The 24,556-nt window shown below is 37.0% G+C and overlaps 1 protein-coding gene and 1 long non-coding RNA gene across 2 annotated transcripts in view; both read left to right on the top strand.

The window, feature by feature from the left end:
* The window catches only part of LOC137076215 (uncharacterized), a 37,837-nt gene extending 21,242 nt beyond the window's left edge, over positions 1-16,595 (top strand). Inside the window, exons 2-3 of the long non-coding RNA XR_010905256.1 lie at positions 16,201-16,384; positions 16,495-16,595. This is a non-coding gene — a long non-coding RNA (uncharacterized lncRNA). The remainder of the gene's footprint in view (positions 1-16,200; positions 16,385-16,494) is intronic.
* thsd7ba (thrombospondin, type I, domain containing 7Ba) overlaps positions 1-24,556 on the top strand; it is a 385,534-nt gene that overhangs the window by 89,371 nt on the left and 271,607 nt on the right. The gene's annotated exons all lie outside the window — the stretch shown is intronic.

Consider the following 24,556-nt stretch of genomic DNA (forward strand, 5'->3'; position numbering starts at 1 on the left):
AGAAATGAATGACAGAATTAAATTTTTTGGTGAACTAACCCCTTAAAGGGGGGGTGAAATGGTGTTTCATGCATACTGAGCTTTTTACACTGTTAAAGATTCCCATCCTAAACATAGACAAAGTTTCAAAAACTAATGTTGGACGTTTGATGGAGTATTTCTGTGTCAAAAATACTCCTTCCGGTTTCTCACAAGTTTCGGAGAGTTTTTTTCGAGTATGGGTTGGCTTGACGTTAATAGAGCGGAAGGTCCTTGTATGGGCCGTACGGGCTCTTCTCCCGGTAGGGTGCGCGCGCGCGCGACTAGAGCGAGAGAGGAAATGCAAGCCCATAAACACTCGCTCAGATCCACTCGTCTCTGAACACTTACGTCGTGCGCCGCGCTCCACTTTATTCCTATGAGTGACGTTGAGCGACTTCAACGCTTCAGCACAGCATTCCGGGAAGGCAGCGCTGCATTTGAACCGATTTGAACGCAGAAATGACGGGAAGCTTCACAACATCGCTTCAGTCGGGTCGCAAAGTGGATTTCTACGGTCACTGCTGTCAGGACTTCACCAAATCATACCAAAGAAGTGTGTTTTTGACGGAGCGGTCCCAGCGATAAAGGTTCGGTCCTGCTTTGGAAGCAGTCGGTGAGTAAAACTGCTTCAAATGTCTGTGCTGTTGGCTATCGTCGCATGAGTAAACATCAGTAAACGACACGATCGCGTGCTTCGTCATTCAAATGCGCTAACGGTTACTCCATTGTTGTTCTATGTATAACGTTACACTAGTCTGACGTGCAAAACCGTTTTGCTTGCTACTGCTAAGGTCTAGTCGCATACAATAGTCCATAAACCGAATCATGTCCTCATAAACTGGGAGTGAAGACACACAAATGTTGACAGGCCACTAAATACAGTACATACCACAGAGACGGACGTCCTGCTGTTGCTGGTTTTCCTGTTCACTTTATCTCAGCCTCCGAATTTGATTCTGGATCATATATCTATTAGCTCCCCACCCCCCCACCCCCCTTATGGACAAAATTGTGTACATCTACAGAAGCTGTTTTCTATTCAACAGTTATAATACCATACAAATAAAATAAAAAGAAACAGATCTTATTTTACAATGTGGCTATTTTTGAATAACATTAGCAACACATAATTAGCTCAAGCAAAAGGCTAATCATACTAATCACTGTTATGTGTTCGATATTGTAAAGAACAATACATAAAAACGCATTACAATTCTGACCCGTCAACTTGTAGACGAGCAAGTATACTTTGATCTTCCACTTCTTCTGAAAATGTTTTAAAACATTAAAATTTTGGTGATAAGATGATTGACTACAGGGGGACTTTAAGTTGCCTTAATTGTTAAAATTTGGTTGAACCAAGGAGGTCTAAAATACTGCTTAATATCCATTAGCAATCTTATCTATAATTTGTATAAAATTTAATTAGAGAGCCTTTTGTATTGTATCATGATCCATATGTTGAATTTCATCAGTGGGTGGGGGGTGTTCTGGTGTGTTTCTCCCTCCAGGGCAATTGTACATCACTCTACAATCTAGTTTACGATGGAGGGATTCATATCTCAGTTTTCGCAAGAATCATACAGATAACTCATGTCAGCCTTCCTCAACTCTCCGTGTGAGCGAAGTGCAGGCGCAGCACATTAACCATATTTACTGCCGACAATTTCCAAAGGAAATTGCCTTCGCAAAGAAAAAGGGCATTTAGAAAATCCAAACTCTAGATTTCAATCAAGATATGTCAACTTAAAATATACTTTCACTATGTACATGATGTTGTCTTTGTTTCTGTCTGTGAACTCTGACACTTTACAGGGTATTTTATTGTGTGGACAAAGACTCAAATTGTTCGCCGTCATATGTGGATTTGGGAAGAATAATAGGTGTTTAATGAGAAGCAAATGAGAAGCCCTTTTTTTTCTACATGCAGGCCCATCTGTCACCATGGAGAAAACAATCTTGCCAGAGCATGTTACATTAAACAAGATCATGTTACATCATGAAGCACTTTTTGTTCTGATGTGAGAGAAAATTGGAGGACTAATTAGAGTCCCTTCAAAGAAATGGATTAGAACCTAATTTGTTGCAGCGCTTAGTGACACTTTCCATGCGTTTTTTTGAACACCCAGTCTTAAATCCCTCTGAGCACTGATTACATATCTGTTTTGAGTGGTGTTCTCCACCATACACTGTTCCTTCTTTGCATGGATGCTCTCCTTCTTCTGATCTTTTGCCAGTCTTCATCTCAGAGATAAGCCTTCCAGCTCAGGCTGTTAGCCTGACTTTTAACTTCACTCTTCAGTTTTTTTTCTTCCATATGAGCAATATTCTACACTCTTCTAGTATTTTATTTTTTTACTTTAAGTCCATTTATCATGTTATGTTAATTGCACAGATTTTATGTACATTTTCCACTTTATAGAATTTATTTTTTTGGCTCCACTCAAAAAAAAAAAAAAAAAAAAGTAGTACAAAATTGTTGCTTTTAAGGTATAAGTGGCCGTCAGTTGTGTACCTCTAGGTAGATGAAAACAATTGCATAATTCTACCCTAAGGACCAATTGTGTGCTGTAAAGGTACAGTCATGTTTTGTTCCCCAAGGAACACAATTATACCTCCACTGTACCTTTTTTTCTGAGTGTACTGCAACTTTTTAAAATCTTTTTCATGCCAAAACCATGCACATTTACGTATTAATATTTTACCTGCATTTCTCAAATGAAAACTGAGGTCTCTACACAATTTGGCGTAGTTTAAATATCTTTAGATCTTCACAGTGGCAGGGAACACTGCCACAGTTACTGTGCACTGTGTAAGCAATGAGTGATGTATGCGAGCACAAGATCCCTTCTGGCATTTGTGTAAACTACGCCAGACCCTGTAGAGACCTCACACACAGGAAGTGATGTCTCTAGACTAGATCATGTACGTTGACCTTCCTTTCCGGAAGTGCTGTGGTTTTAGGCCTGTTGGACATGGTGTTGTATTTGAGGTTAAAAAAAAGATATATAAATACTGTTCGGTTTATCGCACAAACCATTCGTTTCGTGCCTTAAGATATCAATGTGTCGTCACAAGCCACAGGGCTTAAAGGGATAGTTTACTTTGAAATTAAATGTTGATATGTTTTAGCTTGCCTGATGGGCATCCGAGATGTAGGAGTATTTGTTTCAGTAGTTTCAATTTTGATCATTTTAGGTCAAACTGTTTTTGTCTGTGCCTCACATAATGCAGGTCTATGGTCACCACCTCAAAGAGCATACACAGAGAAGTCCAAATTAAACAATCCCCCATCGTAAGAACACACTGATGGCCTAAGACAGAAAATGAGCGGTTTGTGTGATAAAACGAACTGTATTTATATTTTACCTCTTGTACACCAGAGGAAACACGTACGCGTGCCCTCGAATCAGTAGGACGTAGTGGTGTACAAGAGGTAAAAACGATATACTGTTCGTTTTCTCACACAAACCGCTCGTTTCGTGTCTTAGGCCATCAGTGTGTACTTACGATGGGTACACACTGTACACACAAAATTGAAACTACTGGGGAAACAAATACTCCTACATCTCAGATGCCCATGAGGTAAGCTAAAACATATCAACATTTAATTTCAAACTGAACTATCCCTTTAATTTGAAGTTGATTTACCCTAATAAAATTAGACCCCGTTGACATGTTTTTATGACTGACACAGCAAAGGTTGGAGTTTAAAATCTCAATTTGTGTTCTACTGAAGAAACAAATACACCTTGGATGGCCTGGGGGTAAGCAGATAAATGTCAAATTTAAATTTTTGGGTGAACTATCCCTTTAAAAACAAATCACAATTCACAGATTTGTTCTCCTAAATGTATGGAAAAACATAGGAAAAAATGTAACCACGTACGCAAAAAGAACTTGTTCTGTATGACTTTGTAATCGTGTTAAGAAATTACATTTCATCCTAACATGACTAATTACATTGATAATTACATGTGCAGCTGGCTAAAGACAGCTCTGTAATTTAGGTCTTTTTAAAAGGTGTTTATTTTGAGAACACTTGGCATTGCTTGAGGATCTGGGCGAGAATGCATCTGCGAGCAGTGGGAAGTTTGACGAGAGTGACAACTTTTCATGAGAAGTTCTCCTGTGCGTAAAAATCCGAAAGAATCCACACAATTATTAGTGAATGATAAATGAGACCCATTGCCTTTTTCTTTTTTTCTTTTCTTTTTTTACTATTATGCCACACGGAATATTGTCATCTCATTCAGAGGTCCAGCATTGTTTTAATTACAAGCACTGAGATAAAGCAGTAGCATTTTATTTATTTGATATTTATATTTATTTAATTTATTACATTTTTTATTTGTTTTATTTTTTATTTTATTTAAAAACAATTTGAAAATATATTTATTAATATATTGATATGTTTAGAATTTGGTTTATTTATTTTTCGGAGGAATTCAATTTGGAATTGAAAAGGAATTCGGATTTGAATTGTAATTTAATTTTGAATCGAGTTGAAATTTAATTGATTTTGATTTTGTGAGAAACCTCTCTTTTACAGAAATGTCTTGGCTAAGATAGAAAACAAAGCAAAAGAAACATACATAATTAAAAGCATAGGTAGATAATTAAATAATTTGTCATCTAGTCGTTTTTGATAGTATATGTTCCCTTTAAAGGCCAGTGCTGGGCTCTAACCTCTGATTAGTTTGGACAACAAGGAATTAACTTTGGTCTGATTCTTGACCACTGATCTACACTGAGACATCAGAGGTTAACTTAGTCACATATAGCTTGAACTCTCAGTTGATTAACACAAATATTGCATACTCGTTCCAAAAATGCATTCGGGAGTAAGTTCAGCCATGAACACACAAGACATTCTCAAAAGAGCGCAACAGATCGACGATTCACCATGGAAAGAGACGCTAACGTGACGGTAACTTGTTAACCTGAGAGAACGTGACATTCTACTTTCTGCTCTTCTTTTGTTTAATGGCGATATACATAACCTACTTTGTGCATGTTGCCACCTATTTGGTGGTTGTGCAATCATTTTTAATCTATTCATTTAATAGGTAATCTTTATTCACTGAGAATAATGATTATATTGTTGTTTGAGGCTAATTAATGGATTGCAGATCCATGTGTGAGATGACAATAAAATAAATAATAAATATATTTGAATTGAATTAACATTATTTTGTTATAATAGTGCATTAGAATTAATATATTATATTGTATGTTATATAAGTAACCCTTTTAGTTCATTAATTGGTTATATTAATTATATAACACGCATCTAAAAACCTCTTTGGCAAACTAACCCCATAACATGAGCTGCTCCAGAGCAGGTAATGTTCAGAGAATGAGTTGCTACTTACTCACCCTGAAAGTTACCTCCGTTTTTGGAACAAAAATCGAGGTTATCTTTTTTACTTGCGTTTAAACATACTCAGGTATGGCATAACCTGATTTCTGGAATACCCCCCACGAGATGGAGTAAGGGTAAACACGGCAGAAATGCTCAGTCAAAAGTGGGTGGGGGAAATCTGCTGAGGTGGCCGAAGTTCTTGGTGCCATTGATTAAACAATATTTCTCCCTGCTCGATGTGAAGGGAAGGAAATATATATTTGCTCCTTCAGTGTGAGGCGAACGCCCCCGTACCGCACTTGGGGTATAAAATGATGTGTTATTTTAATTTACAAGGCCAAGCCCGTTTCTCTCCCTCGTTCTCTTCAGCATCAGGGATGCTTGTGGAAACCCTAGAATTGCAATGACATGCAATTAGATGGATTTCAAGTTCATGTGTTTGTCATGTATCATTTCCTTAATTAGTCTGTGAGAGACTAATGCGTATTTGATAGCAAAGGAGCTGGTGTGAAGAAAAACACACTATGAGCACAGTAAATTGCTCATTGTACATTCTGATCATTCTTTTGTTCACAAGTAAATGCATGCAGGCAATCAAGTGAGGATTGCTTTCTGTCCTCGAAGAGAGAACTTGAGAGAAAAATGTCAGATTTAAAGCATTGTCTCAGGCCCCCTCACATTCCTGCTGTGAATGACACAATGCTGGATCTCCCTATCATCTGTTTCTCTGCATATGATGCCAAGATTTAATAAGTCCACATTATTAAATCTCTGGTGCTTGGACATATTTCACCATTTTTATCAAGTACACTTTTATTTGGTTGTGAAATGCATTGAGCTGTGGCACTAGATAGGTTCACCTCTGCATAGCCTATTGAGCTATTAGTTTTCATGCGGTTATGAATCGCAGGAAGGAATGGGAAGCAATGAACCTCACGGTCTATGAACCATTGCTTCTCGATATTGATAAATGTAAATCTTTTTTTAATATTTATATTTGATTATGCTGTAATATCAGGTATGCCTCTAACAGGTACATTTATGAACACCAATACTATGCTTTCTATACCTCTGCTGGAAAAGCTGTTCTTAAAGTGCACTTTCACTGAAACACTTTCTTGAGAACTACAGATTATACTTCAGCACTTTTGTATCCCTGTCCATGGACTGTCGGATTGATGGAGGCTTATTCACATAATGATATACATATACATATATATATATATAATTCAAATGTATTTTCAATATATATAAAATTCTTTGCATCCTTCAGCCACTGCCTACAACAGTGGCAGTGGATCCTTCTCTGGAAACCGAAAGCTTATTTTAATTAGCTTATTTTAAAGTTTGTTTTGTCTGATATTTAATCATTTTGAATCATCTTGAGCCCCCCTTAAAGGTTTACTGAGTTCTGCAAGCGCTAATAGCATGTAGCTATTTCAGTAACTGTTTTTCCAGCGATTAGTGTTACATGGTAACTTTGCATTTTTACTGATCGGATAGCTATCTTATTGATTATAACGGATCCTTAAATATAACAAAATAAATATAAATCCAATCTTCAGTTCACGTCAATGAAAGCACCAGATATGAGCTGCATTTCATTTATCAATTAAATACCGCAATAGGAGAGAGAGACAATCCTGCTAATTACTTTAAAAGAAGATGTGAAGTGAATGAAGTGTCTGCGACATTTTAGTTATATTTGTGGCTGTTTTGACATTGGCTTGTTGTGGAGCTACTCACCTGCGGGGATATGCATCATATCTGGCTGTAACATGTCATATAACCTATGATCACACTCTAACATGTTTATTTTTAAAGGAATATGCTGACTTTTTTTAACTTAAGCTTATTCACTGTGTCCCCCAGAGTTAGATAAGTCCATACATACCATTCTCATCTCTGTACGTGCCATAATTCTGTCTGACGGAGCCACCGCTAGCCTAGCTCAGCACAAAGTCTGGAGGTAAACAGCTCTATAGCCTACTGCAATAAGTGACAAAATAACATTTTCCTATTTACATGTTGTTATGTTTATAGTTACATTAAGACGGAAAATGAAAAGTTGCAATTTCAAAAGTTCCGATATGGCTAGGAACTATACTCTCATTCCTGCGTGATAATCAGGGAACTTTGCTGCCGTACTGTGGGTGCGCAGAGTGCGCTCTAGGGACTATTTTCAGGTGCTGCCTAATATCATTGTGCCGCTGCACCCATGGTACTCCAGGAGGGCCACTGTCCTACAGACTTCAGCTCCATGTAGTAAACAATGGCCATCTTTTAGCACTTTGAGATTTTGTTTAATATAAAGTGCGTTACAAGTCAAATGTATTGTTATTATTATTATTATTCATATTATGATTTAGGAGTTGAGTTAGACGCATGTAGTTATAGAATTGGGGAACTTACCACAAATGTTTTTTGTCTTCTTCTTCTTCTCTATATCATGGCTTTTTACTGTCAGGCTAGTCTGTTGGCTAGTTTTATAGGAGTTTAGTGCAATTTTCAGTTGGCACACCAGATAAACACCAGCTTGACCGGGCTGGGATGCCATCTTGACCAGCTGGCCATGTTGGGAAATCATTTTAAAATAGCTAATTAACAACAACAAACCATCTTAGGCTAATTTAAGTAGGGTTTTTTGTGTTATTTTAGTATGTTTTAAACAAGCTATGCTGTATGTCTGTGCTATATGTGTTCAATTTATGATTATACATATCCTTTGCTTTGTTTTAAGTGTGCTCACAGGGATTTGCAGGGCTCTATCGTACCACCCACACACATATCTTTAAAAGCCTGCCCCATATTACACTCCTGCTGACCCACTTAAGGTGTTTAACTGTGGGCCTCATTGCTAGTGCTGTTTGCAGCCATCTTGATGATCCATCTGGACCTCTGAATGAGAAGTCAGTTTACAACTTGAATTCACGAGACTCTGATGTCCTGAAGTTGACGCTTACACCAAAGACATGTGAATGTCAGAACAAGATCCTGCCCTGTGATTACTGCCTTTTTGAAGTATCCATCCATGGGGTGCACCTGTCTAGCAAGCAAACATATCTGTGAAAAGCACTTGGTAAAATGGAATATATTTAAATCAAAGGAATATTGAACAGGCCACATCCTTTGGAGTGTTTCCTTTAATGGGGACCTATTAGGCAAAATTCACTATTTTTGTTTTTGAACATTTGTGTGTCTGCACGTGTGTACACAACAACCCTATCGTGGTAAAAATATTCCAGCCTGTTTGTTATTTTCCCCATAAATCCAAAACAGTGTCTCAAAATATTACGCATAGTGGCATAATAGTATTTTTCATTCAGGCCCCATACTAAAAACAGTTAAGCGATGTGATTTGGTCAAATATATTTGGATCAAAGCTGGATATTCCTTTCTTCTCTGTTAAAAGGAACAACTCAGTAGTGACATCTTAAGTTTTGAAATTATTGAGCTGAATGAGACTGTCTTGAAATTCTGTCTTCTCTCATTCAGAGCATTTTTCTTCATCTGCTGAATCTATGATATCCATTTCAAAGCAAAGCTATGGAAATGCGAATACAGTGAACCAGGCAATGAATCCTTAAAATCACTCCAATAATACCAGCTAAATATTCAGCTAAATCTAAGACCAATAGAAATATGAAACTAAGACTATGCAAAGTCAACATGTGATTTGACTTAATGCCACAATTCAGTTTGCTCCGATCCAAATACTAACAAATGTTTCATCGACATGATTTAAGCGTTACACTCATTCAAAGGGTCGTCAAATGCAGCTAAAATGATGCAACAGTTAATTGTTTAGTATTTTTGAAAGTTTTTAGAGAGCAGGTTGTGAATTTGAGCACTTTTGCACCTGAAGCTATATATCCTGTGGATGTGTCTTTGCAGGAGCTTTCATCATCACTGTTGAGGAAAATAAATGTGTTCCTTTTTCGGTTTTGAATTGGTTAAGGCTAATTGTTTTTCATCTCTTTAGTAATAGGTTGAAGACAAATGTGCCATTGTATCAATACTGATTTATATGAGGGTTAAGATACATGCAGCCATCTAGAAATTATGCTTTAATCATGGTAATTACACAATATGACAATTAATCCAGTTAATCACATGAATTAGTATTTGCTGTGAAAAGCGAAGATAATTCAAATGTATAAAATTATGATGGTAAAAGAAAACATTACTTATATAAATGATTATTACAATCTTTTCACTTTATTTATTCATCAGGAAAAAAGGATTTCTCCATTTTAGTGATCAGGTGCATGTCTCAAGCTTTCTAGTAAATGTTTAGCTCTCTTCTCAAGTGTAGTTTTATTCAGAGAGAGCGAGAGAGAAAACTAAAGGAGAGATGGAGTCCTGATGAGAGTGGAGAGAGGTTTGTCATGATGTTTTCTAAGACAATTCAGATTTCAAATAGTCTTTTCAATGACACTTCAAAACAATCAAACAGTGGAGCCCATCTGTCTTGTGTGTTTCACTCCGACTCTGCCGTGCTCCACATGCCCTGCAGTGGGAAATAAAAGCCCCTGGTGCTCTTATCATCCTACAAAAATTCACAAAAACACTTAGTGTGTGTATATGGAATTGTGAAATTTCCTAAAGTGACTATAAAACTGCAGTTAATGAGAAACGCACTTCAGAACTTACACTACGTTTACAGAGGTGTACAATTATTTTAAAGTCCTCATGAAATCAAAATGGGCCCTATTTACTGTGTTAGCACACATTACAGGTCTTAGGGTGAACAATTAATCTGCGTCAGTTAATGCACAGAAAAAAATTGTTTGTGGTAATCTTTTATCAAAATCTGAAACGTTAATTCCGGTCATTCCAGTCTGGAATGGCATTCCTTCTCCGATGATGTCAGTTTTACGGCTTAGGTTTGATTATACTCAGCCACTCGCCTCCAAGTCTGGTGTGAGTGCAATATGGAGAGGAGAAGCGCTGATATAAAACCCTGCCCTCGATTCAATATTCTGTTTTAGTTAGAAATACATCACTGGGACTTTAAAGGAATAATTCACAATAAAATTGTGACTCAAATTGTTTTAAATTTAGTTTAATGTATAATGAGCTTGATTCATATTAAAGGGATCCCCTGGTGTTGAGACTTGTATGGCTTAATATAACATAAATGATGTCTCTTACTGAATTATGTGGTAGAAAACCCATGAAAGATCTACGTTATTTTAAAAATCGATTTTATATTTGGACCATGGGCGCCGCCATTTTGTTTGCGTTCTAGGTTGATGACGTAGAATGGTTGAACTCCTCAATCAGCTGGCATTACCCGTAGCTATTTTTACCACAACGCAACTCGAAAATTGTTTCAGAGTTAAACAAAACCAATGAATTCCTTTGTAATTGTACTTAAAACACACTCAAACATACATGTGCACACAAACTCACCTACACAAGTCACAAACAGATCGGCGGGCGCGCACACGACAGGCTCTGTTTCAATCGAGATGTTGGGCTGCTCAGTCTCCACGACAGGGGCTGAATCTGAAATCGACCCTATACCCTTAAATAGGGCATTATTTGAAGGGACGGCCATTTGTAGTGTTGTCCGACACCATAGTGGACATGTTCGAGCAGGGCCGTGCACAGATATTTTGAGGGGCAGTGGCCCAAACCAAAAAAAAGGGGCACTATAAGGGGATTGAGTATCATCTTAATATAGGAAATGAATAACAAACCTTTTACAATCATACTGTAAATACAATTGTTAGGCTTTAGTGCTAATTAAATTTCTGTTGTTCTAATTATTCTTCCAAAAAGCTGATTCTGGGCTAATTTGATATCTTTTCTATTTACATTTTTTATTGGAGATTTAAGTAGCAAATGAGAATCACTAAAATTGAATATATTTTGAGACAAAGGTCTTGTTTATGATTTATGTAAATCATACGCAACAGATTTTTAATAACAGAATATATAAAAGTATGGTATTTGGGGTAAAAGGCATATTTAACATGATAATAAACAGCCTGACTGACTTCCATTTGTTGACATGACATGGTTAAGATTCAGCTGGTAAATATCATAATTTGGGTGTCCATCTTAGAGGCAACATCATATTTATAATAAAATATATGATAATAATCATATAATACACATATATTTAGTTGTTACAGAAAGAAACTTTATAAAATTATTATAGAATCTCATTCATTCAATGTTTTCAGATTATTTACTTAGGCTAAACGTTTGTTTCTGTATTTTAAAATATATTTTTATATTAACATTTTAATATTTACTGAACAATAATTAAATATTTTATTAATCAAAATAAACAGAAAATACTGCAAACGTTGCTTTTTTGCACAACTATGGACTTTTTTGAAAAATGAGCACATTTTTCTTAGGGTGTGCTTTAGCCCCATTGTAGGCTACCCTGATACAACTCATGTATATTTATAATAGCCTGTATTAACTTTTTTAAAATTGTGTATACGATTAATATGGTCTAAATAAAATATCATAAATATGAAATATGTTAGGCTATAGATACTAGTAGCCTATTAACTCGTAAAATTGATTATAATCGGAAATCTATTTTACAGGAGTGGCATGCTGGAGCTTTGAATCCATGTTTGCACTGTTGAAACAATTCAACGTTGTGGATTGTAGTTGGTAATATACCTGTTAATGCGACGACATTCTGGAACAGCCGTCTCCACAGAGAGCAGACAGCCGCAGACTTTGAGCGATGCTGCGCGGAGCGAGCGGGAAAACACAGAAAGGTTTAGCGGAACTAGTGGATTTTTAGCGGAACCGAACGCTTTTATGGGAATCCTCTGAGGGTGAGGGAGGGAAGGGGGCAAGAGGGGCACCTTAGCCGATGAGGGCAAAGGGGCAGTGGCTCTAGCCACCGGGCCACCCCCCTGTGCACGGCCCTGTGTTTGAGTGCAGTCATTCAGTCTCACGTTCCACCGCAATAACGAGTGTAAAGCCGATTTACAAACAGCTGTCCGACTTCACGCACTCAAACATACATGTGCACACAAACTCTCTCTCTCACAGACTCACACACACCCCAACAGATCGGCGCGAACACACACACACACACACACCCCAACAGATCGGCGCGAACACACACACACTCCAACAGATCGGCGCGAACACACACACACACACGTACATACATAACCCTCAATCTATTCCCTGTGTTGATATCCTAGATAGACTGTTGATAGTAGATTAACTGTAATGCCTAATGTGACCAGCAGAGGGAAATATCTAGGTAAGACGATGGGATAAGGTAACGTGAGGAAGAGAGGCAGGATGTTTTGGTGATGATGCATGCGATTGAGACAGAGCAGTCTGTCAGGTGTGTGTGTGTGCGCGCCCGCCGATCTGTTTGTGACTTGTGTAGGTGAGTTTGTGTGCACATGTATGTTTGAGTGTGTTTTAAGTACAATTACAAAGCAATTCATTGGTTTTGTTTAACTCTGAAACAATTTTCGAGTTGCGTTGTGGTAAAAATAGCTACGGGTAATGCCAGCTGATTGAGGAGTTCAACCATTCTACGTCATCAACCTAGAACGCAAACAAAATGGCGCTGCCCATGGTCCAAATATAAAATCGATTTTTAAAATAACGTAGATCTTTCATGGGTTTTCTACCACATAATTCAGTAAGAGACATCATTTATGTTATATTAAGCCATACAAGTCTCAACACCAGGGGATCCCTTTAAATTTATACTGAGAACAGGGACACAAAAAAGCAGCATGAATGAACCATAAAAAGTCCAAAGAACTGTTATATTTTTAAGTTGTATATCGGACGTCAAACAGTAGCTTTCTATGAGAAACAAAGCTAGAAAGCACTTTTATGGTGCCTTTTTAAAGTTTGCTAAATCCTTATTCACCTTCAAGTTATGGAAAATTGCAGTGTGAAAATTCTTTAAAATATCTACTGTTCCACAGAAGAAAGACATGTTTTAAAAAATGACAAGATTTTTGTATTAACTTTTTCTTTTAATATAAAATTCCAATCGTGTTGTTTTCCTCTTGGTGAAGGAGAAGGAAGGGGATGATAAATGATTTCAGCTTTGTGCTGATACTGTGTTCAGTGACCAGAGATTATTAGAAATGTGTGTTGTTGAAAACACAACACTAGCTATTTCTCTGAAGGCACAATGACTGAGGTTTAAGGGTGACCCAAACAATCGGCTACCGGTCACTCAATTGATCTCTCAATTTGCAGATCTCATGCTGCTGATGACGCAAAAAGTGTGCATCTGCCGTGAGAGTTATGTCATATATGACATGCAGCGGCACAGGCTCAATCGCTGTCCTGTAAATTAATTTATATTTTAAATAAACTAATTATAGGGTGAAGTCCAATTCACACATCTTTATTAAATAACTTTTGACCAGTCTGCATTAACAGTAGCAGCTATTCAGTCTTCATATGCTGATCTTCCTCTACTCGCATGGACAGGAGCCAGGTCAGTTTTCCCAGATTTCACTAGACAAGTACACCAGCCCAGTTTTCATGCTTCATGAATTTATGAATAAGAGAAAATTTTCCTCCCAAAAAAATAAGCAGACATGGCCACATTGCAATAAAGATGCTCAATATTACATATTTAGATATTATAATAAATTGGTGGATAAAATATAACCAATAGAATGGCAGTAAATATTAATAATTAACAAACCTCTGGGTTATAATTAACATCAAACTGCCAACCAACTTCAGGCAAAGAAAAAAGGGACAATTGTGGTTCTTTATAGGAAAATAAGGGACATTCAAAATATTTGTACTGTATCGCACAGTGAATGCCATTTCAGTGTCTGCAGTTGAGTATGTGTATAAAAGGTTCTCAGATATAAACACATTTGTTTTGCGTAACCTTTTAATGGACAAATTAATCCTAAAAATTATTTTAATGCATAGAAATGTCTATTTTTACATACAATCCATCGAAAGCTTTTGTAGTGTTTTTCATAGGACTACCATTCAAAAGTTTGGGGACAGTATTTGTTTTAAATAAATTCGTTTTATTCAGCAAGAATGCATTAAATTTGTAAAAAAAAAAAAAAAAAAAAAGTGACAGTAAAGACATTTTAATGTTACAAAAGCTTTCTATTTCAGATTAATGTTGTTCTTTTCAACGTTCTGTTCATCAAAGAATCCTGAACACAACTGGGATCTCCTATTACATCATCACCACGAATATCATAATCATTTGTTTGCAATATAATCTACAAATGCATACACAAATAGATTTCCCTGCCACGTTTAAAGGCATTTTACTCGCATACACCTAGGTTGCATAACAAACTAAACGCTTCTGTGGTGTTTGCCGTCGCTAAGCTTTTTCATCTCGATGCGGCATGGATGAGCACGCCACTCTGCATGAGCATCATGACGCCGTTGCTCTGTATTTGAGCACACTTGTCGCACATCTACATTTAAAATAATGACCTTTAGTAACAGCCCCTTAGTCAGTGGTTAGATCGGCGTAGCAGTCAAAAACAGGACAAAGGATGACATGTATGGGACAAATCAGTCCTCTGTTTCTCTGACTGAAAATTACTAGCTTGACAATTGTATGGGGACTGTCACTGAAGACAGTGCTAAAGCTTCTTGGGTCATATTTTTTGTGGAAAATTTGTAGAAAAAAATTATACTATTGTGCAGTTTTGACGCAAATTAATTCATTATGATCAATGTATTGCTTATTTTTGTACAACTATGGTAAAACTGATGCTTGGGTTTTAAATTGACAAAAATGCCAACTACCAGGAAGAACCAAAAATGCTATAGAAGAACCATTTTTGGTTCCCCAAAGAATTCATTTAATCACCAGATCACATTTGGTTGTATGATTACTTAAGGCATTTTAGGTGGTTTATTCTTATAGTGCTTTAATAGCAGGAGAGGAGGGAGAGGTGGGGAGAGAATGCTGCCTGCATTGAAAGTAGGCATGAGAAAAAAAAGAAAAAAAAGTTTTCGGAGTTTCAGTGGCCGACATTTCTACATTAAACCACTATTATAACCTTGAATATAATGTATAATATGCAATGGGGGGAAATTTGTGGGTCCTGATAATAATACAATAAGAATAATAAGAATTTAATAATAACAATTTTAAAAAGAAAGTAAACAAAAAAAACTTTATTTTGTCTTAAAATATCGTTCATCGATAAGTTAAGTATCGTGATTTATATCGAATCGTGACAAGTGTATTGTTACACCCATAGTGTAAAGCTATTCAAAACATCATTCAATGCAAATTGTGATAATCGTATTTAATAATCGCAATTACAATTTCAAGGGAATAATCGACAATTATGATTTTTGTCATAATCGTGCAGCCCTAGCAGCTAATGTAACGGATGTAGGCCAGTAAGAACTGTGTGTGTAAACCTCACTCTCCTGGCCTCAAGAGGCACACTAATTTATTACACATATTATTATAATTTAAAATAACAGTTTTCTATTTAAATATATATATATATATTTTTAATTCCTCTGATGCAAAGCTGAATTTTCAGCCTCATTACTCCATCATTAGTCCTTGAGAAAAAATAATCTAATGCATCTAATGTGCAGATTTGGTGTGTGTTTTCACTATATCTGTAGAATAAAGATGCATTAACCTTCCAAAAATCAGTGTTTTCTTTTAGATAGACCCAACAGAAAAGCTCTTTATCTAGTTTAAGGCTTTACTTGATGTGTCCGCTTGCACTTCCTTCTGATTAATGACTCTGTGATCAAATTACTGTCTGTTTTCGAGTGTGGTATTGTACTCAAACAAGCACCCATTGACCTTTTTCTACATGTGATAGTGACTGTCTTGTAAACCCAAACAACCATAACCCCTCGAAAACATCTCAAGGGGTGACGAGGTGATTTTAACCTTGTTCATCTGGGAATGCCGCGCAGGACGCAGAGGATTGTCTATATGTAAATAAGTGAAGCGACTTGGAACAGGTTTCCCTGAAGCACAGCTGTAATGGATAACTGCACCCGGTCAGTAATTACTCTCTGTCTCTCCTCTTTGGTGTTTTCATTACTCCCCTTTATGATCTGTCAGCATCGACATGAAGTCTTTGGCTATCTTTCTTTGTTTTGCTCGACAGAGCCACCTTGTGAATTTCTGCAAACTTTTTCAACACCTAGTTCTGTGCTCTCTCAGTGACTGTTTTATATGGAAGTTTGTGTCCACCACAGAATAAAAAAGGCAATTGTGACTTTTTCTCACAATTCAGAGAAAGGTCAAGATTGTGAGTTATAAAGTCAGAATTGTGAGTCTATATTCATATAAACTGTGAGTTTATAATTCTGAGAATTGCGAGTTGTAAAGTCACAGTTGTGAGATAAAAATCAGCAATTGCCTTTTAAAATGTTTTATTCTGTAACCGAAATAGCTTCTATAGTTTTAAAATTTGACTAGATGAGATGAACGTTGATGTGGACATTCCTATATCTTCCTGCTATATAACATTTGCATTTAAAAAAAAAAAAAATTCAGAATGATTTCACACTTTTTTCCTCTCCATGATCATAAGCATGTTCCTGTACATTCTTAAAATCCGCTGTAGACATTTTAGATGTATTTTTGTTTGTGTTATTGTTAGGGCTGTAACGATACACCAAACCCACGATTCGGTTCATATCACGATTTTTGACCCACGGTACGATACAAACCTCGATATGGGGGGAAACAAAACAGTTCAAAAGATATTTTGAGGGGAAAAAAAATTATTGTATTAAATAACATTTGAAAAACCTGTATAAACTGAACACCAAATAACAATATTAACTATGCAAATTAATAACAAAATACCTAAGTAAATTAAACTATATAGCCAAAGCTATAACACTTCTGTTTTCTTTGTAATAAAATACTGTTGAAAAACAAACAGAACTAAAGTCCATAGTGGAGATGATTCGAGCATTTTGAAAATTCTTCTTCAATCAATCTCTAGCGCGTGTTTGGGCGGGGTTTGCTATTTGCCAATCGGCCGTAATATAGTGTGAGGTTATGGTCATATAGCTGTCTGTGGCACGGGACGTCCATCCATCGGTGGTGATTGTGATGGATTTAGCAGTACTCAACCCTTCCTCCACCTTAGCCTTTGTTTTCTCCAGAAGTTTTTTCAAATTTTTTGTGCTCGATCTGAATTGGCTGGAAACTTTGCTTGGAATAAACTAGGCAGTGTAGGCTGCTGCTGTTGGGTTGTGGGGACACACTGCAAGCGTGCCTGAGCCATAGACCGTAAAAAAATATGGATGACTCGACATCATCCGTTTCCGCTTGGCAGATTTGAAGGAAAACGCATGCATGCTTCAAATAGAAGAGACGCCTGTTTTTAACTCGACATGCGAGCGTGTTGGAAGCGTTTCCAGGCAAAATAGAATAGGAAAAGTTGTTTATATGTCATTTTGACACGAATGCATATTAATAAATGACATCTTCATGTTCGAAAGTCTGTAGGTTAACATAAATTAGATTTAGGCCAGATATAGGCCTAATTTTAATAATAAGAAACAACATAATTATCAATTTTGAAATATTAAACCTGTCAATGCAGAAAAAAATATTCTGTAGCCTATTTTGCCGTCAATACCATATATCTGTGTGGTCAATAGGCTACTGCCGACGTTTTCTTTGCGGTATCAATAAGCAATATATTTACATCCTGTACATCAATACCAGCAGAAGCGCTGTGTCAGACACGCTTCTGGTGCCACGCAGCCGCCCCGCGGCTGACACGCAACAGAAACGAAACGCTCACACCACGCTTGCAGTGTGTCTCCGGCATCTGCATATTGGTTGTGTTGCCGGCCGGTTGGGGAAGCTTCTCGAAACACTTACGGCAAATTGTGTGGGTCTTGTCAACTACACGAATGCCATCCTTGTTCTCGACCGGCGAAATGTTGCCATACTGCTGACTTAAAAGTTGGACCTGGACAGGAAGGATAATTCTGGGAGTTGGAAGGGGTGTGTCGCGATTCTGCCTTCACACATCGCGATACAGGTTCGTGGACCTGCATATTGCGATTTCGATTTCATATCGCATATCGTTACAGCCCTAGTTATTGTCATGAAAGTACAATAATTAACTGACACTCCCTGCTATAAAGACCATCTTTTACCAGTATGGAAATGTATGTTGGTTAAGGCTGCTCTAGCAAAGTGATGTTCACCTGCAAAAACAACATGATTTTTCAGTTGAACAATTCTCTTTACTCGCCAGACTTTATGAAACTTTAGTAATTAGACATGCCAAACCAGTCTGGGCCAGCATTTATTTCATATTGTTCTAATGGTTCTTCAGTATGCAAGTTGTGAATGCTACCCTAAATTTCCGAACCATAACGTAAAACTTTTTTGTCACCCTTCCATTGGGGTACCTAGCACTAGTCCTGTACTAAAGTGTGAAGCAAGACTTTCTGCAGAACATTGACTGTTACTTACGCATGCTTTTTCGGCTGTGTTTTTACTTAGAACAGCCACATGCCAAGAAGCAAGAGCAAGATCTGCTGTGTGTCATCCATTGTTGTTTACTGTATCACGTTGATGTCGATTGCTACACCACGCAAGGGTACTGTTGACAATGGAAACTCAAGTCCGGATCAGAATTTACAGTCCCGAATCATACTGAACCGTACCGTACCGCGCCACACCGCACCATTCCACTCTGCTCGGTGGAAACAAGCATTAGATGGCCTTAACTGAGGCATTCTTAATTTGATGATTTATGGATTCATTTATCAATAGTTACAGATATCACTATTGATATCATTATATGCTGTCAGTCATATGGTCTTTACGAGTTGTGCATCATTTAATAAAGAGCGAACCAGGTAAACATTTGCTTTAGCCTTGAGGCATTTGTTAGCTGATTTTCTTCAGTATTTTTTTATACTTTTGTATAGGATTTAAACATTGTGATATGTTCCGATTTGAGTACACGGATGGACTCCTTTATTCTATGCTCTATTTGTCATTCCATCATATACCGATTTTGCTACTGAGAGGTGCGAGACAGCATTGATGGGGGAAAAAGAGGAAAAGTAGGCCAGGAGAGAACTGTGAGCGCATAACGCATGCAAACAGCAGTGCAATGTGTTTGAATACAAATCTCTGTGGTTTACATTCAACAAACAGCAATGATGTCTTATTTCCTACCCTTCCCCTCACCCCTCTGCCCTTCGCTTCCTCCGCTCCGAGAGAGTGCCATTAAGTGCTTGGTTTGCGTGCAAGTGCTAAAATCACGCAAAAATCCCACTCGCTGTTTTCTCAGAGGCTAATTAATGGTACTTTGAGAGCCGTATCTAATAATTCAAGGTTAGCAAAAGACCAAGGGTTATAATTTAATGAGAACGTGTTGGGTAAAACAATGTTTTGCCACCGCTATGCGAGGAAGCCGCTGATGAATTAATCAAGTTGTCATACTTAACAGGAACTATGAAAATGAATAGTTGGCAAGTCACCAACAACTGACGTCTATAATCATGTTGATTTCCATTGCATTACATTTTCACACTTTTGATTATCTTATCAGGACCTGAATTGTTTGGGCCTTTCTTATAGATTAATTAATGTATTTAAATGCCTGTTGGGCATCCTGTGCATTTCATTTTTGGCTGATTTCCCCCAACCCTCACAGGTGAAGCTTTTATGATTTACAGTCTCATTACAAGATGTCACATAAAATGAGACAGGATGCTCAATCATATGTATGAGGCAAATGAATCGCCAAATTAAATAGTATCCTGTAACTTGCTTTTATAATTTGATTAGAAGTAAATGCCTTTCTGTGCCCCGGTCATTGGCTTTCTTTTTATCCTGTAAAATACACCCTCACCCATGGTAAAATGAATTTATGGCTATTATATATCCTTCAACCTTTCGCTCCTTGGGTTTCCTCCATAAAATATCATGGGGAAAAATGTGTGAATAGTGCCAGAAGGAGCCACTTAACAGTAGATTGTATGGAAATTAAGCCATAAAGGCATAAACACTGTTAATTAAAACCTGAGAAATTGAGAAATGTAAATTTTAAATTATGACATGCAACAAGCCGCAGCAGGCTGCAAAGAAGGTACTACGGTATTTTTAGTTCTTTTTGTAAATTTCAAACATACTACAGCAAAACAAGTAAATATACATGTATATTATAAATATCAATACGAAAATATATTTCAAATATTATATTACAATACATTAAACAAAAATTGTGTAATTTATTATTATTTTTTTTTTTATCAAGGATGCATTATATTGATCAAAAGTGATTGTAAAGACTTTTATAATGTTGCAGAAGATTTTCATTTCAAATTAAATGCTGTTCATTTATATGCATTTAAAATTTCAGTTTTCACATTAATATTAAGCAGCACATCGTTTTCAATGGTGTTAATGATAAGAAATGCTTCTTATGTGCCAAATCAGCATATTAGAACGATTTCTGAAGGATCATGTGACACTGAAGACTGGAGTAATGATGCTGAAAGGAGCAGTTCACTTTAAAATGAAAATTACCCCAAGATTTACTCGCCCTCAAGCCATCCTGATGACTGATTGACGTTCTGATGAACACAATTGGAGTTAAATTAATAAATATCCTGATGCTTCCAAGCTTTTATAATGGCATTGATGGGGTCCCTTGAGTTTTGAAGCTCAAAAAAGTGCATGCATCCCTCATAAACTTACTCCACACGGCTCCGAGGGGTTAATAAATGCCTTCTGAAGCGAATGGATGGGGTTTTGTAAGAACATATCCACATTTAAAACTGTAAAATATCTAGTTTCCTCAGACCGCCCGCCTTCTGTATTCAACTTACGCAGAAAGTGTAACGCCTTTCGCTACATCTGACATCATATTGCAGTCTGGCGGACATTGTACTTTCCTGGACTGGACTTCACTGCCATTACAAAGCTTGGAAGCATCAGTTTATTTATTAATTTAACTGCTGTGTTCTTCAGAAAGAAGTCAGTCATATAGACCTAGGATGGCTTAAGGGTGAATAAATCATAGAGTAATTTTAATTTTAAAGTGAACTACTCCTTTTAAGCTAACAGAAATGATTCAGGTTGACCTTGTTGCTATGGATGATGCCAACACGCTTACTAACTAACTAAATAACTAATGCTACACTAAGTGATCGGCTGATAGGGATGCGTCTTTGTCAGTGGTTTAATCAGAAATATAGCAGAATGAGGTGTCATGTTGCCTTTTTTATATAAAGAGAAGGGAAGGAAATCAGTAAAAAGGTGCACAAGTCGGAACTTGACCTCGGGTCAACCGAGCTGCCCACAATGCTATCAGCGCTGATCATAGAGCGTTATTTTCAACCTGACAGCAATGTTTTATTCTTTATTATCCTTCAATGCATTTTACCTTTACATAAATTTACATTTGTTTTATCATTGCAGATTAAAATCTATAAATCTAAATATTTATTACATGTTAAGAAAATGCTATATTGCCTGTTGTGCAGTGTCTTTCTGATTGCTGGTAGTAGCAACAGCCATTTTAGGATAGTTTGTAATTTGGTCTTAGTGACTCTTTTTAGAGATTTAGGAGCTGGCTTTAGCGCTAAAATGCATTGTGAGATACTCTTAGAGCAAAAATGGACCGATACACCCATTATATTTAAGATTTTTAGCCTTATAGGGATAGTTCACTTTAAACTGAAAATTCCATCATCCTTTACTCACCCTCAAGTTGTTTCAAACCTGTATGAATTTCTTTAACTCTTAAACAGTTAAACAGTTAACTGGAGCCATTAACTTTCATAGTATTTTTTTTTTCCTATTATGCAAGTCAATGGCTCCAGTTAACTGTTTGGTTACTGACATTCTTCATAAAATCTTCCCTTTCAATTCATACAGGTTTGAAACAACTTGAGGGTGAGTAAAGGATGACAGAATTTTCATTTTAAAGTGAACTATCCCTTTAAGATGTTTTGTGAATACAGCCTCTGATAAATAGCAGCACTGCATTGTAATTTAGGAAATATTTTGAACACTGAGCACTGACTTTATATTCAAAACTGCTCTACTGATCAAAGATAAATTCAGTTCTCCCTGATGGTATTTAATGACTGTGCGAGTCAACAGCTTTGTGATTAAATATCCCAATGAATGATAAGCTATTTATCACACTTACAGAAGAAAATTCTTTAATTAGAAAGATTTGCTTATACACTTAGGCATTGATTGAGAATTTTTATTTTTTATTTTTCTCTAGCTGTTAAAGATAAGTAATTCTTTCTAGACAACAGTTAATTTGCTTAACCGGGATATTCTAGCGAAGTAATTCCCAACCACGTACATTCAAGATGTTCTCAAGGGGTACTTGGAAAGTTTTGATTTGCTTTGGTAAATTTTTACAGAAGATTTAATAATTTTTCTATTATTATTTTTATATATTTATTAGGGCTGTCCTCGACTAAGGATTTAGACAATCAAATCAGAATTGTCGAATCTCTCTATGGTCGACTGATAGTCGAATCATCTGTGTGTGTGAATGGGTTGGGAGGGGCACGACACTGTCAGCAGAAGGGTAAAACTACAACTTCCTTTACACACTGCACACAGCAACAACTTTTAATAAAGCAACCAAAACTGCCTGCCAACTGATAGACGAACTGACAATGGCTTTCTTATTTAGGTTTAAATAGCCTAAAAGGTAATGTGGTGGATAAACACCGTTTTCTTATAACATGTTAAAGCCGCATTCGAAATACAGAACATCAAAGAAATATATAAAATACATTTTTGATAAATAAACCTAAAAAAATACCTGCCTAGAGAGGAAAAGAACACTTTGAGTGCGTTTACATGCACGTTCTGAAGCCGATTGTGCCTAAAGCGGGGGAAGACGTACAGGAAGCTCAGCCCCGCGCCTAAGGATCTCACACCGCCACCTGAGGCGCATATACACGCAAGCTCAATTTTGAATTGACTGACAGATGAGCTGCACGAAAGCACTCTGTGGTGCAGCAGGATTTTAAACAACTTCCTGAGTGGCCGCGGACAGGAGCTGAATGCTGCCGCCGCTGTGTGTACACTCATTGAACGTGTTCTAATTTTAAAGGCGCGGTGCGAAACCCCCTTAAAGGGGTCGCACACCGATGCTCAGCTCAGCGCCGCAACACGTGTTTAGAATATTGAGCACCCCCATATTGCCAAAATGGTATGATCCTCGTTTCATAACACCCGCGAAGATTCGACCGTGAGATCGGTGGTCGAATCAGGCTCCGCATATCGATGCATCGAATCTTCGACTATTCGGGGTCACCCCTAATATTTATTGATTCTTGTTGAGCTTCAGTGTTTTTTAAATTCCACCTGGCAAAGAGTAAAAATGACTTAAATTCTGTTAGATGTCCCATCTGGATGTGATTTGAATAAATTCACAGATAATTATTTCCTTAAAACTTAGACAAATGAGCTCAGGTGTTTTATTAAAGGGGATTTGCAAAGTCTGTTTATCACCCATGGTGTCAGTTGTTTTCACAAATCATTGTAATAATGGCCAGTTTAATTATATTAATGGGAATGCTAATTAATTTTCAGTGTCAGTAAAGAAGTACTTGAACCTTACAGATGTTTTTACATTTTATAACAACTTCTTGCCTTTGCTCACTTGCCGGCTGGCACCCTCTGTTTAAATGTCTTCATCTCAGTGTAGGTGTGTCATACGCAGAAGCAGGGAGTCGTTATGACTCACAAATGAAGAAAGAAGTGATATGAGGCACAGTCGGAGGTCTGTGGATTGCAGCATCTGCTTAAAACGCACAGACATGAAGAAAGAGTTGCTATTAAGTGTTTGCAGGGAAGAGGCATCTTTAGTCCACATTATATAAGAATGGCTTCCCTGGCCATTGAGCTGTTATTACAATCACTTTTACCTTCAGAATGTGAGAGGCTGACTATAAAGCGAGCACAGAGGTGAACATTACTGTGGTTGATGTTACACATTAACTAGATTCATTGAGAGTGATTAATTCTTCTCATCGATTGGTCAAAGTTTAATCAGGTTTTTTATGTTAATCTATCTGTATTTAAGCGTAAATCTTGTGAAATCTGCACCTCTGCTCCTGTCCTAATGATCATTGAGACAGATCCGCTAGAGACCTCTTGATCTATACATTGAGTAACATTCTTTAAATACTTTAAGATGC

Source organism: Pseudorasbora parva, chromosome 5 (assembly GCF_024679245.1).
Source record: "Pseudorasbora parva isolate DD20220531a chromosome 5, ASM2467924v1, whole genome shotgun sequence".
NCBI classification, from domain to species: Eukaryota; Metazoa; Chordata; class Actinopteri; order Cypriniformes; family Gobionidae; genus Pseudorasbora; species Pseudorasbora parva.